We start from the raw sequence: 16,547 nt of genomic DNA on the forward strand, positions 1-16,547 counted from the left end.
GACTTTTAGTCAAGGGGTAGGCCCAGGACCCAGATCTGGCCAACCAGGGCATTCCATCTTCTGGCCAAAATGATTGGTTCATATGCAGACACATGACCCAAGCCTGACCAATGAGTTTCAAACCTGGATGTTTTGCTGAAACTCTTGGAAAGATGAGCTCTTATTCCATTGGCTACTAAGCTGGTAGACTGTGTGTCCAGAGATGCTGTTGGTTATATTGTTCCACTTGGGGAAGGCCTACCTGAGAATAAAACCGATACAGAGAAAAGCAGAGCCAAGATATGGGAATACAGATGGAGAAGGAGGGAGAGAGAAAGTGATTTCTTGATGACATGATTTGGGTCCCTGGATCCACCTGAGATAAGAGATATCCCTAGACCTTTCGTCTTCCATTTTTGCTTTAACTGATTTGAATTGGGTTTCTCTCACTTACACCCAAGAGTTCTGAATCCTTCAAGGGCTTTCTCATATGAGTTGGCACCCAGGCTCAGCAACAGCTAACATAGGAGATACCATGGCACCTGTTCCCAGCCTGTTCTATAAAGAAAGATGTGTTCATGAACCTAACCAAGGGAGTCTGAAGGAGCTGTAGAGAAGCAGAGCCATTGGAACATATGTAAGCACGTGTGCCCGTGTGCAGGGAAGGAGCCATTTCACCACTTCTTGAGAGAAAACAGCCCTGCTCTAGCACCACGAAGGGCTTGATGACGGTGCCAAAGGAAGTGGAAGCAGGGCCTGGCTGAGAGGGTGTGCCCAGCGGGAAACTCCACAGACAAGCATATGCTGTGTGCTGCCAACATACAGAGCACTGCGCTTGCAGGATGATGGTCCATGAAAGATCTGGAAGCAGCCCAGGTGTCAATCAACCAGTGGGTAGATAAATAAAATGTGGGCTATCCATACAATATTTGGCAATAAAAAGGGATGAATTACAGATTCCTGCTACAACATGGAGGAGCCTTAAATATGTTATGCTAAGAAGCTAGTCACAAAGAGTCACATGTATGATTTCACTTACATGGAATGTCCAGAATGGGCAAGTCTATAGACAGAAAGTAGATTCTTGGTTGCCTAGGGCTTGAGAAACAGAGGGATTTGGCAGTGACAACTAAAAGGTACAGGGTTTCTTTTGGGGTAAAGAGATGTTCTAAAATTGATTGTGCTAGTGGTTGGTTGTTCAGCTCTATGAACACAGTAAAAACCATTGAATCATGTACTTTAGAGGGCGAATGGCATGGTACGTGAATTATCTCAGTAAAATGGTTACCAATAAAAACAAGGTTTTTGAGATATCTGCGCCGGGCGCGGTGGCTCAAGCCTGTAATCCCAGCACTTTGGGAGGCCGAGGCGGGCGGATCACAAGGTCAGGAGATCGAGACCACAGTGAAACCCCGTCTCTACTAAAAATACAAAAAATTAGCTGGGCGCGGTGGCGGGCGCCTGTAGTCCCAGCTACTCAGGAGGCTGAGGCAGGAGAATGGCGTGAACCCAGGAGGCGGAGCTTGCAGTGAGCCGAGATCGCGCCACTGCACTCCAGCCTGGGCAACAGCGTGAGACTCCGTCTCAAAAAAAAAAAAAAAAAAAAAAAGAGATATCTGCCCAGTTGGTGTGTGATGGGGGTGAGAGCAGGGGATTGGCCTCCAGAAGGCAAGGGCACATCACATAGCTGCTGTCACTCTGGGCAGTACTGCCCTCAGACCTGGACAAGAGGGACCTTGCTCTGGGCGGGCACTTTTAAGAGGCCTCTACTCTGGCTCTCCTCTGGCTTGACTCTTCTCTGTGGGGTAAGGAGTCTCCAGGACCCAGTGGCTGTCTCCACCCATGCTCATACTTCCTTCTTCCTAGACCATACTTTGGGTATTCAGGACCCTGGAGTTACTTGCCCAAAAGGCCCCAGATCTGTCTCTAGAAACTGCACGCCATGGCCAGGCTCAGTGGCTCATACCTGTAATCCCACCACTTTGGGAGACGGAGGCAGGCAGATCACCAGAGGTCAGGAGTTCGAGACCAGCCCTGCCAACATGGTGAAATCCCTCCAGGAGTGGTGGTGGGTGCCTGTAGTCCCAGCTACTTGAGAGACTGAGGCAAGAAAATCGCTTGAACCTGGGAGGCGGAGGTTGCAGTGAGCCAAGATCGCGCCACTGCACTCCAGCCTGGGCGACAAGAGCGAGACACCATCTCAAAAAAAAAAAAAAAAAAAAAAAGAAAAAAGGAAACTGTAGGCCATAAGAGGTATGAATGGAACTTGGATATGGAGTCTGGAATGCCCATATCAGACTCCCCAAAGATTGAGGCAGAGCGCAGTGTGACAGGAGGAGGGCAGGCCATGGACTGTGAGTTGCAGGGTCCAGGGTCAGGGATGGGGAAGGCCTGCAGCCAGCTGTCCCCATAACCACAATGTTCCAGCATGGCTATCTCAGGACAATGAGATTCTAATTCAGACTTGACCTTCCAGGTCATTATGAAGATTTGTCAAGATAGGGGGCTACAGCATTTGACAGTTTGCTATTACGAGATGATAGTTAAACATATGTCAACACAAGGTTTGTGGATCTCCTTTTGTCCTCTTGTCCTAGGTCCCCACAAATGTTAGGCACTGACTTGCTGGGGGGTGCTGTATTTAAGACAGAAATCTATCAGAGCTTTTCTTTATAGTGAATTGTGGTGTGGGGTTTTCTCAGGGTGCATTTATGGATTTGGGAAATGCAATTCATAGACTCCTTGCTCCAGGCTTAAAAAAAAAAAAAATAGATAACACATGGCTGCCTGCAACCTTGAAGTTTAATGATTTCTCTCAATGACATCTTCTCAGCTGAGCCCAAGGATTGAGGCATGTGCTGAGGCTGGAGACTGGGGTAGTTCTATGAGCCATGCTAGGGAATTCCATGTTGGTCTGGCTCTCTTTACTTTGTTTTTTTAAGGTATAATGTAATAGAGTCCATTTGGCAGGGAATTCCAGCAGAAGCCTATGAGAAACATCTCAGAGCAGGGCTGGGGGCAGGCCGGAGTATCCGTTCATTCTTCTACATCTATCCTGAATGTCCCCAAACCCCCCTGGTTAGGCAGCTGTGCAATGCCAAAAGGTGCCCAGCTGCGGGGACATGTGGGAGCTGAAATTCAGCCCACCCTCCCCTGGCCAAGTCACGCCCCTTGGCACTAGGGCTGCATCAGTTGAGAAGAAGGGGAGCTTTTTTCTTAGTACAAAGGTGTCCTGTCCTCCCTACCCCATGGGCTCATGGTGCTACATCTGCCCAAAAGAGGGTCTTTTTCTAAGGACACAAAGGCACCATGAATGAGCATGCCCTGGTTGGTGAGGAGAGAGAAGCTAGCAAAGGAGGTCAGTGCTATGTCCGGGTCCGACAGGACTCTAGCTCTCCCTCACCTTGACTGACCCCACAATGCTCCCCTCTACTCTGATGGGTCTGTGGCAGACACCACCCTGCCCTTGAGAGGTACCCCATGGAGGAATGAGAAGTAGGTTCTTTCAAGAGCTCAAATCAGGTTGAACCAAAAAGAGAAGGAAGGCTCTGAGAGAAGAGTCTCGGTCTGGAGAGACAGCAGCTGGCAGGCCTGGGGTTCAGATCAGTTTTGCTTTTGCCTCCTCCCAAGAAAGGCTCTGCAGAAAGAAGGTCACCGCTCAGGGACGTCAGCCCTTGGGAAAGTACCTTCTCTCCTGCAAATAAACCTTCAGAACTTGCAGGAACCCCTCACCCCATCGCCTTTCTTTCCTTTGCTCACCCATTCAGGAATGGGCCAGTACAAACTAAGAGGCAGGTACTCTTAAGGATATGAAGACTTTCCAAAGGATACACATTTTGGTGTGGGTCATTTAAAGAGACTCGCAGGACCAAATCTTCAACTTCTGCTTGGCCGTCTTCTACAGGTGACCTGTCTGAGCACAGGCCGGCAGATGTTGCTGCTGCTGGTTCTCCCTCTTGCCTCCCCTTTCTCCCATTTCCCCAAGAAAAAAAGGGCATACCTCTTATCTACCCCACATCTTACCATGATGCATTGACCAGGGAAAATGTCCAGTGCAATGAAGGGAGAATCTAAATCCTGGTATCCACGTTGAGAAAATGAACAGGAGCAATTCTAATGACCAAGCAAATCAGCTAGCTTTCAATTCCCTGCCTTCATTCAAAGTGAAGGAGAATCAATTCTAGCTGTCAGCTGATAGATTTTTAATGATCTGCCCATATGATTTTTGGCATATAACTCGAAAGGAGTTTATACAGTTGAGTGACACTGCTACCACCAAAGTCCTTGCATTCCTTTGTCCTTATGTGAAAAAGGTTTCTGAGCTGAGCATCAATTTGTAAAAAAGAAAAACAGGAATAGAATTAATGCTGAACTCTGACCCTTTCTAGCAATAAGGATTATTCACCCATGAATACAGGAACTAACTGGGATGAGGAAGGAAGCTTCATTTCCTTAAAGGATGCATTTCCAATTAATTATTCTTTATGCTTTCTTATTACCTATTGCAATTTGTAAAGCATTTGTTTTGATTGTGTACTAGTCATCCTAGTACAAATAAAGGCAAAATGTTCTTTAATGCTGAGTATATGGTCACAGAAAAATTTAAAAATAAATTGTTTTATATGCATAGTTTTGTTGGGAAGAAATATGATAGAGTGAAGGATGATACATAAAAGACTGAATCATAAAAATATATTCTGCTAAAATTCTGTAGGGGAAGTAGAAGAGAAATATAAGTTCAAGGAGAAAAAAATGAAATTTGTTCAACTTGTTCATGTATTTTTAAAAGGGATGATGGTGGTATCCAATCACAACAGCATTACATTTAGAAACATTTTTCAGAGTACTGTGACAGTTTCATTTTAAAATGTCAAATATTTGCAATACACCAGAAAGTAGACTCTATGTAATTATTTAAACTTATGAAAAAAATTTAAATGTTTGCACCTAAAAATGTGCAAGGGGTACGCAGATTTTCAAAATTCTTTTAGGAGTCTGCAAGGAAAATGTTTAGAGAACCAGGGTCACGGAACTGGCGCTTCCCTGCAAGAGGAGTGTACTTACACGCAAAATCAAGGGCTTTGGGGATGGGAGGGCATCCTCAAAGTTAGAGGGTAAACTCTCACTGGGGCTGGGTTGGGCCCTCCCCCTTCATCCTAGCAATCCGTTCCTCTGGTCTTTTGTTTTCTTGTTTTATTTTCAGCGTTCCTCTAAAATCCCATTCTCTCCACTACAGATGCTCTGCCAAGTTAGGGTGCGTTCTGTTCTGCGTTTTTCCATCCTGCCTAAACGCTTCCTTTCATCAGGGAAAGCCTCCCAGCCAGCCGCGCCCACACCCCACACCGGCCCAGTTCTGGCTCCCCGAGTCCAACACGGTTTTGCTAGCTAGGCGTGCGCCGCTTCCTCCCATTGACTGTGACTTTGGGCCAGTCCTCCCTCCCCAGCTGGTTCCTAAGTTTTCTCATCGGTGTCTGCAAGTCTGTTTCCTCGGCAGTGAGATGTCGATAATCAGAATGAAGTAAGATGAAACCTGGCACGGAGCTTGGCCTGCAGCCAGAACAGGGCACCTAGTTGCATTTAGCAAACGTTTGCTAATTGTGAGGCTAAATCGTCTCGCTTCCTAGCGATTAGAAAAGCCTGGGCTTCCCAGTGCCCAGGAAACTAAGGAGAGTTCCCAAACCCTCGGGTTTCCTTTGAGTAGCTTGCCAACTTGGGGTGATGAAAACGCACTCCCCTCCTCCCGCCGCCGCTGGGTCGGGCTCTGAACGCACGAGCCTCGGAGCTATGAGGTCATACGCGGGTCATGTGACCGCTGCCGCATCTGTCAACTGTGATACAATTACTAGACTGTCGGGGCGCCTATGACATTCAAACCTGCCCTCTCCTCCTCCTCCTCCCTCTCGGGTGCGCCGGCTCTTTTCACACCAAGGCACCGTCTCAAAAGTCTAGGCTCCAAATGCTACAATTTAAGAAAGGAGAAAGAGGGAGGAAAAAAGTCCAAGATTGCACTTCTCGTTGCTGCCGTTTGAAACCATGCTTAAGCCCCGTTCTTTAAAATCCTTTCTGCCAAAGCAAGTTGGCATATGTATTAAGAGCCTTTTAGAAATCGTCATACTCTTTAACTCATTAATTCCTGTTCTAGGATGCTTGCATATGGAAATAGTCCAAACTAGAGCAAAGGTTTAGGTACACAAAATTCACTCCCTTATTATTAAACCAACTATATATGATGATAATGAATAAATCAAGGTATAAAAGAACAATATAAGGAAGTCACTTAAAATGCTGATTTTTAAGAATTTTTCATGACATGGAACATGCACCCAAAAAATGACAATAGCAAGTATTTGTCGTGTGCCAAACGTTCTGCTAAATGCTTTATATGGATTGACTCTTACAACCTTAAGAGACAGATAATCTAATTCTTTCTTTCTTTTTCCTTTTCTTTCTCTTTTTTTTTTTTGTTTTTTTGTTTTTTTGTTTTTTTGTTTTTTAAGATAGGGTCTTACTTACTCTGTCCCACAGACTAGAGTGGCGCAATCATGGCTCGTATGGCCTCGATTTCCCTGGCTCAAGCAATTCTCCAACCCAGCTTCCCAAGTAGCTGGGACTACAGGCACTCGCCAACACGCCCAGCTATTTTTTAAATTTTTTGTAGAGATGGGGTCTCATTATGTTGCCTGGACTAGTCTCTAACTCCTAAACTCAAGCAATCTGCCCACCTTGGCCTCCCAAATTGTTGGGGTTACAGATGAGAGCCACTGCTGCTGCTGCTTCTTCTAAAAACTGGCCTAGACCAAAAAAAAAAAAAAAAAAAAAAAAAAAAAAAAAAAAAAAAGCCTAAGGTTGACTAGCTAATAAAGTGTGAAAAATTGAGGGTTACGGTTTATCCAAAGGGATGAACTCTGATCTAGGTTAATTTGAGTCTAGAGCCCAGCCTCTTAGCCTCCACACTCTGAACTGTCTGCCACAATAGTAACGAGTAAGAAATAAGAATACAACATTGCATATACACCATCAGGCCAGTGATGTGTATATATGTGTATACATTTGCCACTACACACAATGTATGCAGAGGAAAAGGATGGGAAGACAGACTCCCACATTTTCACTATGGTATCTCTCAGTGGTACAATCACCAGTGATTTAGATTTTCTTTTAAATTTTCTATAATGTGTGTGTATTAATTTAACAGTTAGACAAAATGTTACATACAGATCAATTTCACTAAAAAGCCAGGTGATGATTACAGCAGTATTCATTGTAATAAAAACTTGAAAGTAGCTCAAATGTCAATTATTATTGGATTTGTTAAGTGAATTATAAAATATATATCTATTGCAATAGTTTGCAGGCATTGAAAATGAAGATTACAAAGACCAAGTGATACCATTATGTGAAAATAAAAAATGCTAGGCATACTATGCATAATTATTTGAGGATATCATTGTAAAATCTATAAGGAGAGAGGAAATGATAACTGCAACAGGATGGTAAAATTAAATTTAATTAAAAGAATTTTTTTGAACTTCTACAACATTTTTCTATTTCTTGTTTAGTAATAAAACTAGTTTCATTGATTTAAGGTTTAGTATCAAAATTAGCATGGAACACATAGATATTTCTTTTGCCTTTTAGAATGCTTTCTGTTTTATCTCATTTTATTGCCAAAACATCCCAATGCAAATAGGCATTTTCTCTCCCACGTTAATGATAGGACAGTTACAGCCAAGAAAAAGTGAGCAAGTTGCTTGATGTAAACTAGCAGATGAATAGCAACCCTACACTAGAACCCTAGGCTTGCAAGCTCCCGCCCCAAGGCTCTGGCCTATAAAAGCACATTGATTCTCTCACAGAGAGGGCTGCAAAGCCCTGCTTAGACAATACAAACTGCCATTATTAAGACCCCAAACCATAACAGACAAACAGAGAGCCAAATCATGAGTGAACTCCCATTCACAATTGCTTCAAATAGAATAAAATACCTAGGACTCCAACTTACAAGGGATGTGAAGGACCTCTTCAAGGAGAACTACAAACCACTGCTCAATAAATAAGAGAGGACACAAACAAATGGAAGAACGTTCCATGCTCATGGATGGGAAGAATCAATATCGTGAAAATGGCCATACCACCCAAAGTAATTTATACATTCAATGCCATCCCCATCAAGCTACCAATGACTTTCTTCATAGAATTGGAAAAAAATACTTTAAAGTTCATATGGAACCAAAAAACAGCCCACATTGCCAAGACAATCTTAAGCCAAAAGAACAAAGCTGGAGGCATCACGCTACCTGACTTCAAACTGTACTACAAGGCTATAGTAACTAAAACAGCATGGTACTGGTACCAAAACAGAGATATAGACCAATGAAACAGAACAGAGCCCTCAGAAATAATACCACACATCTACAACCATCTGATCTTTGATAAACCTGACAAAAACAAGAAATGGGGAAAGGAGTCCCTATTTAATAAATGGTGCTGGGAAAACTGGCTAGCCATAAGTAGAAAGCTGAAACTGGATCCCTTCCTTACACCTTATACAAAAATTAATTCAAGATGGATTATGGACTTAAATGTTAGACCTAAAACCATAAAAACCCTAGAAGAAAACCTAGGTAATACCACTCAGGACATAGGCATGGGCAAGGACTTCATGTCTAAAACACCAAAAGCAATGGCAACAAAAGCCAAAATTGAAAAATGGGATCTAATTAAACTAAAGAGCTTCTGCACAGCAAAAGAAACTACCATTAGAGTGAACAGGCAACCTACAGAATGGGAGAAAAATTTTGCAATCTACTCATCTGACAAAGGGCTAATATCCAGAACCTACAAAGAACTCAAATTTTCAAGAAAAAAAACAAACAACCCCATCAAAAAGTGGGCGAAGGATATGAACAGACACTTCTCAAAAGAAGACATTTATGCAGCCAACAGACACATGAAAAAATGCTCATCATCACTCACCATCAGAGAAATGCAAATCAAAACCACAATGAGATACCATCTCACACCAGTTAGAATGGCAATCATTAAAAAGTCAGGAAGCAACAGGTGCTGGAGAGGATGTGGAGAAATAGGAACACTTTTACACTGTTGATGGGACTGCAAACTAGTTCAACCATTGTGGAAGACAGTGTGGCGATTCCTCAAGGATCTAGCACTGGAAATACCATTTGACCCAGCCATCCCATTACTGGGGATATACCAAAGGATTATAAATCATGCTGCTATAAAGACACATGCACACGTATGTTTATTGTGGCACTATTCACAATAGCAAAGACTTGGAACCAACCCAAATGTCCATCAATGACAGACTGAATTAAGCAAATGTGGCACATATACACCATGGAATACTATGCAGCCATAAAAAAGGATGAGTTCATGTCCTTTGTAGGGACATGGATGTAGCTGGAAACCATCATTCTGAGCAAACTATCGCAAGGACAGAAAACCAAACACCGCATGTTCTCACTCATAGGTGGGAATTGAACAATGAGATCACTTGGACACAGGAAGGGGAACATCACACACTGGGGCCTGTCATGGGGTCGGGGGAGGAGGGAGGGATAACATTAGGAGATACACCTAATGTAAATGACGAGTTAATGGGTGCAGCACACCAACATGGCACATGTATACATATGTAACAAACCTGCACGTTGTGCACATGTACCCTGGAACTTAAAGTGTAATAAAAAATAAATAAAAGCTATAATCATAAAAAAAAAGACCCCAAACCCAAGATCCAAGTGTAGGTTCTCTCTAGTGGGTAAGCCTGGAGGCAGGAAACATGCCTATTAATGCTCTTTGTCTTCAGAGTGGGAAGTTAAAGGCGTAAAGCATTCTCCTGCACTCTCCATACTCATCCACACACCCACTTCCCCGCAACCATACACATGCAGCCACGCTTGCCCCCAAAAGCAGTCTCCCTGGGAACATGCTCTGCTCTTGGATGGAGAGAGAGGCCAGTAGATTTGTACTTTATCCTCTTCTTGCAGTTTAAGGCACAACCTTGCCCACAACCCCTGTAGGAGAAGCCAAGATCCCCGAGGCCAGAATGTGCCAAACACCAGTTGCAAACCATGCTGGTATCAGTGAAATAAACCTGGAAAGAGAGAAGAGAAAAGGTCAAGGATCAGTGACAGCTGGTGAAGCCAGCACTGGGGTGGGAATTGGGGGCCTGGAGAGCCCCAGGAAAGTTGGTTATGGACCCCTGGTCCCTCACTTAATAGAGATGTGACTTGCCAGGGTCACACAACAGCTGGAGAAAATGGGGAGTGAGTCCAATCTAAAGCCCAAAGGAATCCATCAAAGACAGGGCCACAATTCCACAAAGCCAGGCTCTATTCATTCATTCAACATATACCCAGTACCCTTCTTGCTTACCATATCTTTCTGATTTTTATGGGGCCAGAGCCAGTACCCTAGCCCTCACCCCACTCCCCAGTCCCTTGATGGGGCTGGTGAACCTCATAGCTCAAAGTGGGAAAAATCTGGGAAGTCACAGGTAAAGGGGTGGCCATCTCTCCAGGGCAACAAACCCGAACTCCAAAGAACGTGAAAACAAACCAGTGGGCTGAGAGTCCAGGAGATGTCCGAGTCTGAGGATTCCACAGCACAGTGGGAACGTTTCTGGAAGGTAGAAGGAGGCAGGAAGAGGTGCCTCTCAACTCAAGCAGTAGAGACATTTAAGCGTACTTTAAAGAACTAAGAGAAAACGGAAAGGTATGGAGGTGTGGTAATGGCACAAAAATTTAGAAGGGGGAGCTAAGCCTAGGTTTAGCAGTCCTGCTGGCAGATGAGCATCCCCAGTAAGGAGAAAGGGAGGTGACAGTGTGTGGATCAGGTGATGCTTCCTCAGCTGGCCTGAAGGATTTCTGTAAATAGTATGTGTGTTTGTTCCTGCCTTGGGGTGGGATTATCATAATGTTAGTCATTTCTGCTACTAAAGACATAGGTGAAGCGAATGGTACTCTTTGCGAGGAAAAGGGATATCATTGGCCCCAAAGGCTATTTACAGGGGGCTTTCCAGAAAAAAATGTTTGAAGTGTGCATTGGTTGGAGCTGACTGACGACAGGGCATTGGCTTTCCTACTTTTGTGGAGTTGTTGAGAGTTATTTTGAGCAAGGAAGGGGAGAAGCAAGTGCAAGAATCGGCACACAGTAAAATGAGGCCATGCCCCTTACATACTTTGGAGCTCCCAGTGGCTTCCCACTCTAGTTATGATAAATCCAAATTCCTTAAATGCCACCCACAAGACCCACAAAAGCCCTATCCTTTCTCTTTCTCCTCCACACACAGTGAAGCCCCATTGGTCTCCTTCCTGCTCCTTACACCAGCAGAGCTGTTTTCGCCTTGATGCCCCTATGGTTCAAGTGTTGCTATGGTCTGCATGTCGATGTCCCCCTAAAATTCATATGTTGACACTTAATCCCCAATGTGATAGTGTTAAGAAGTGGGGCCTCTGGGAGGTGATTTAGATCGGGAGGGCTCTGCTCCTCATGAATGAGATTAGGTGCCTTGATCTTAGACTTCCCAGCCTCCAGACTGTGAGCAATGAATTTGTCTTGTTTATAAATTGCCCAGTCTAAGGTATTTTCTTATAACAGCCCAAACAATCCAAGACAGATGTGACGCGCTTGCCATTCCCTCTGCTTAGAATGAACGCCCTTTCTATCTCCCCAGTTCCCTCCTCCCCTTCTTCTGTTTTTGTGGCTGGCTCCTTCCCTTCCTTTAGGTGCAAGGTAGATTTAGGAAGAGGCCTTCCTTGAGCCGGGGTCATGGAAGGCCATGCTGCCCATAACCCTTTACTTCTCATTAACACTTAAACCAATCCCAAGTCATCGCCTGCCTGCTGACTTGTTTAGGGTTTACCTGACCCCTCCCACTGTACCCACCCCTCCCCACTTCATTCACATTAGAATGTTCCTTTGTGAAGGCTGGGCCTTAACTGTCTTGTTCATTGCAAGGGATGCAGTGCCTGGCAGAGTGCCTGACACTTGGTAACTACTCAATAAATATTTGTCAAATGAATGAATGAATAAGAGGTCTACTGATTTGAATTTAACTGAATGAAAACCCAGGGTTCAATTTCCAAACAAGCAAAGAAAAAAATCTTCAAACCCTCCCTATTGTTCTCCTTCTACCAGTTGAACCCCAACCCATTTTGTTTCTACTCCCTCCCCTCCGCTTCCTTCCCTCTCTCCCTTCCTTTCTTTCTTCCTTCCAGTCTTTTCCTGGGCCCCTCAAGTCACATCCCTTGTGCAGTCACCCACAGGCACCCCTTCTCTGTGGGCCTTCATTTTCACTGAGCCCTGAGGTCACAATACCCTGGGAAGGAGAAATGAAGGATTTTCCAAGGACCCAGCTGTGGCCACGCACTTTCTGTCCTCTCTGTCCTGCTGGAAGCCAAAGTTCTTAAGCTTCTGTACAGCAAGTTTTTTGTAAAATGAATGATGACAACTTAGTCTTTTCAGGCTTTCTGTTTGCAGTCCCAGGAGGCTTCTTAGCTGGTGATGACCCTGGACTACTTCCTGGCTTCCTCTGGGCTTTGGATTCAGACAAACATTTGGCTCTCAAGATCCCTTCATGCTCTAAACCTTCTGTAATCTCCAGGACATGAATCCACTCAGGTTTGGTAGGAACTAGGGTAAGTCAAACATCACCCTCTAAAGGCTCATTTCCCAGAGATGAAAGCACGTGCTGGGTGCTCTCACTCCAAGGATGTGCTGGAGGGTGTGGGGAACCGGGCTCAGGGCCTATCTGGACTGATCCCCTTTTGCTGCATCCACAGCGGGAAGCAGAGTAACTCAACTCCCAATGAAAGGAGTTAAGAAAAGAAACTTTATCTGAGGAATACAAGTCCTTTTAATGATCAGGCCCAGAGAGACACTAAAACGAGACAGCAATCATGTCCAACTGCCCTGCTCTGAACAATGTGTTCGTCTCTTGAAGCTGCTTGCTATCACCACAGTAGCTATAGATCAACCTAATAATGCCCTACCAGGCACTATAACCCACGCTCTATAGCTTAACAATGTACAGCCAATCAAATCAATGTTATTTATGTAAACCAATGAGAATTCCTGACAAACAACTTTATATCAACCCATGCCCTATGTTCTGCTTTTGCCTTTAAAAATCCGCTTGTAACTTCAGCTAATCAGAGTGTATATTTAGGGCAACTTGAATCTATGCTCACAGGTTGCAGTCCTCAAACTTGACCCAAATAAACTCTCTACTTACATTAATTTTGTCTCTGCTTCTACCTTTTAGGTTGACATATTGCTGTTCTGTAAGGCAAGACCACCGGGTGAGCTGTGTGATTGTGCAGGAAAGCAGGGGGCACCAGGAAAGGTGAGGGTTTATCGTGCTTTAGGACTGCGCATAGGAACGTGGGGGTGGGAGGTGAGACTAGAGTCCTTTCCCAGTGCTGTCAGTACCAGGTGTGATTTCAGAGATGAACTCGTGAATTGGAAGGGGTGGCTGGGTGGACTGGGGAGAGCATAGGATGGGGGCAAAGGCTTGAGCAATGTCCCTGGGGAGCCCAGGAAGGGGCTGCAGTTGCTCCCTAGAGGTGATGGGGGGTGTGTGTGGTTGGGCCCAGAGTTGATCTGCTGACCCACTTCCAGGGGCCCTGTGAGCCCAGGGTCAGAGATGAAGCCCTGCAGTATTTTCTGTTGGTTCCACTGCCTTCTCTGAGGTCCTGCCACACAGTCAAAGCATCCCCTCCATCTCTGGCTCTCCAGGCAGCTCAGGATCAGAACCAAATCCACACCCTCCCTTCACCAAGTTACTCTGCCTCCCATCCTCAGGAGGCAGCTGGCCTCCTAGCATGTGGGGCAGGACCTCCTTGCTGTGTGTTCGGTTCCTCCAGCTCTTCCCCAGCAGGGAGTGAGTCTACAGCAGTCCCATCACCACAAGCAAAGCCTCTGCATCAGTAGCAGACAGCTTCTCTTGCGCCTGGGGAGGAAGTGTTAATGAGGAGAGGTGTGGGGAAGGGTTGTGCCTGCCTGCCGTTTTAACAGTTTGCTCCTTTTGGCTCACGGGACCGAGGAGCTTACACAAGGAACATGCCTTCTAGAGGGGAGAATGTTAATGCCAATAAAGCACGCATGTTAGTTTGTACCATTCACTCAACTAAGAGAATGCACCCAGTGCAAACCTTTCTAAGGTAAAGACCTCTACAGGGCCATAGTTGTCGGAGCTCAACAGGATGGTGACAGGTAGCCCACCCCAAAGGTCAACTCTAGCCTTGATGGCCACATAGACATGAAGGCTAAGATGTGCCTCTCCCACGGCTGAGGCCCCGATGGAGGACACAGACCAGGCCCAGTCCCTCCAGAGCCTCCTGCCTCTGCACCCGGGTCCAAAGCAAAGCCCCTTCCATCTGTTTCCCATGGAGGGAAGGGACTCAATAAACCCTCAGGCAAGCCCAGGAGTAACCAATCACTGGACTGAAGTGAGGCAGGGGGCACATCCTGCCTGAGTTTCAGGCTGTTCCCATCCACAGTCTTTTCCTGAGAGCAATAGGGGATTTTCTTGTCCAGAAAGATCCTTGGAATACAATGCACCACCTTTCCCCTGACCACCATCTCACATCCTTGCCCTTTTTTTTTGGCCAAATCTATGGACTAGGAGAGGAGAGAGGCTCTGGAGTCCTCCATCCATAACCCAGAGCTAGGCCTGGAGAGAAGAATGTAACAATGATCAACACTTGTTCAGAACCTACTGTGTTAGGCACTAAAGTAACACAGCAGCAGGGGATGCAAAAAAGAGAAAAGATACAGTCTCTGTCCATAAGGAGCTGTGTCTAAAAAGATGAGAAACAGTAGATAAAGTTGCTGACAGTAAAGAAAAGCAGTGCGTGAAAAGTCCTCAATGAGAGACACAGTCCCTACATCCAGAGACTGCGGGAGGCCAAGGTTTTTGTGTTGCTGAGGGGACATGGTGAGGAAAAGGCTGGAACCCACGGGGTTAGGGAGAATGCTGGGGAAGAAAGAGCTAATGTGTGGCAGCTCCAGCAGAGAGAAAAGTTGGAAAACATAGAGATGCTTAAATGCGACTTAGGGGAAAGTTTGTCCCACAGGTATGATGCAATGCTCTCCTCAACTTCCCACAAAACCTTTCATAAAACCTACGACTGCCCATTTTTGGGGGAGGTGAATTGATGTTGGGGGCAGCTAACAGATTGAGGGTGGCTCAGGGGGCCAGAGCTAGGGTAGGCCGAGGGGTTCAGACACTCCAGGGTTACAGCAGGAAGTGGGGGCTGACTTCCCGGAAGGGGAGGGGCTGGGGGCTTGATGAGCTGGGAAGTGGGTGCTTTGCTGGGCCTGGAATGATGGTGAGGAGAGAGGGGGGAAAGCTCGGAGGGTAGGGAGACTCTCATAAGAAAAAACTGTAAGATGATATGAAACTGTAATAAAGCCTCAAGCCTGGACAAGTGAAAAAAAATATATTGGGGTGGGGGAAGGGAGGAGGCATAGGACAGAAGTCACTGATTCTAATCTCTTCCACTTTTGTACCATGAAGTTCACCTGCCTCACGAAAGAGCGGGTAAGGTTATTTATCACCTCTCACTCAGGCTGATAAATAGCCCCCGTGCTCTCACGGGGAGCCCCCTGCCTCCAGTCTCTCCCCCGCATTAATGTGTCCTCCACCCACAGCGACACTGGAATAATCTTTCTGAAAGTCCAGCTGTCATTGTTTCATTCACTCTTAAAGTCCCTCAATGACCTCCTTATCACTCACCCACCAGAATTAAGTCAAAACGCCTGAGCAGGCCAGGTGTGGTGGCTCACGCCTATAATTCTAACACTTTGGGAGGCCAAGGCAGGAGGATTGCCTGAGCCCAGGAGGTCAAGACCAGCCTGGCCAACAGAGTGAGACCCATCTCTACAAAGAATAAAAAAATTGGCCAGGTGTGGTGGTGCATGCCTGTAGTCCCAGCTACTCAGGGCTGGGGACCAAGCCCCCAGTCTATCCCCTTCTGGAAATTTGGCTCTCACTTCCTGCTGTAACCTGCTGAGGTGGGAGGAGCGCTTGAGCCTAGGAGCTTGAGGTTGCAGTGAGCCAAGATCACACAACTGCCCTTCAGTCTGGGCAACAGAGCAAGACCTTGTCTCAAAAACAAACAAAACAAAACAAACACACACACACACACACAGAAACAAAAACAAACAAACAAACCCCCCCCCACCCAACCTCCAGAGCAACACCCTGTAATGAGGCCCATCTTTCCACCTTCATCCATGGTCTCTTCCTCCTCACCCCTCACATTCCATCACCCCAAACTACACAAAGCTCCTCTAATGTGCCCTGCATTTTCACACCTCAGGGCCTTGGCACATGCTTTCCTTCCTTTGCCTGGAGGGCTTTCCCCAGCTCAATTGCCAGCACCCAGGAACCCTTCTGTTACCCTCCCTTCCTGCCACCGTCTTCCCACAGGGTTTCACATCACCACTAGGCTGGCACTTGCCACATTGTATCATTATCATGATCATCATCTGTTTATGTGTCTATGACTCCTTAAAGAACAGAACCAGATCATATT

The 16,547-nt window shown here is 45.8% G+C and overlaps 1 long non-coding RNA gene across 1 annotated transcript; it reads right to left on the reverse strand.

The window, feature by feature from the left end:
* Window positions 1–2,323: 2,323 nt before the first annotated feature.
* On the reverse strand, window positions 2,324–5,732 carry LOC105464964 (uncharacterized). The gene is made up of 4 exons (XR_011612245.1): window positions 5,044–5,732; window positions 4,003–4,092; window positions 3,811–3,892; window positions 2,324–2,906 (listed from the first exon to the last, which is right to left on the reverse strand). It is a non-coding gene; the product is annotated as an uncharacterized lncRNA (long non-coding RNA).
* Between the last annotated feature and the right edge of the window lie 10,815 nt (window positions 5,733–16,547).

This window comes from Macaca nemestrina, chromosome 13 (genome assembly GCF_043159975.1).
Source record: "Macaca nemestrina isolate mMacNem1 chromosome 13, mMacNem.hap1, whole genome shotgun sequence".
Taxonomy (NCBI): Eukaryota; Metazoa; Chordata; class Mammalia; order Primates; family Cercopithecidae; genus Macaca; species Macaca nemestrina.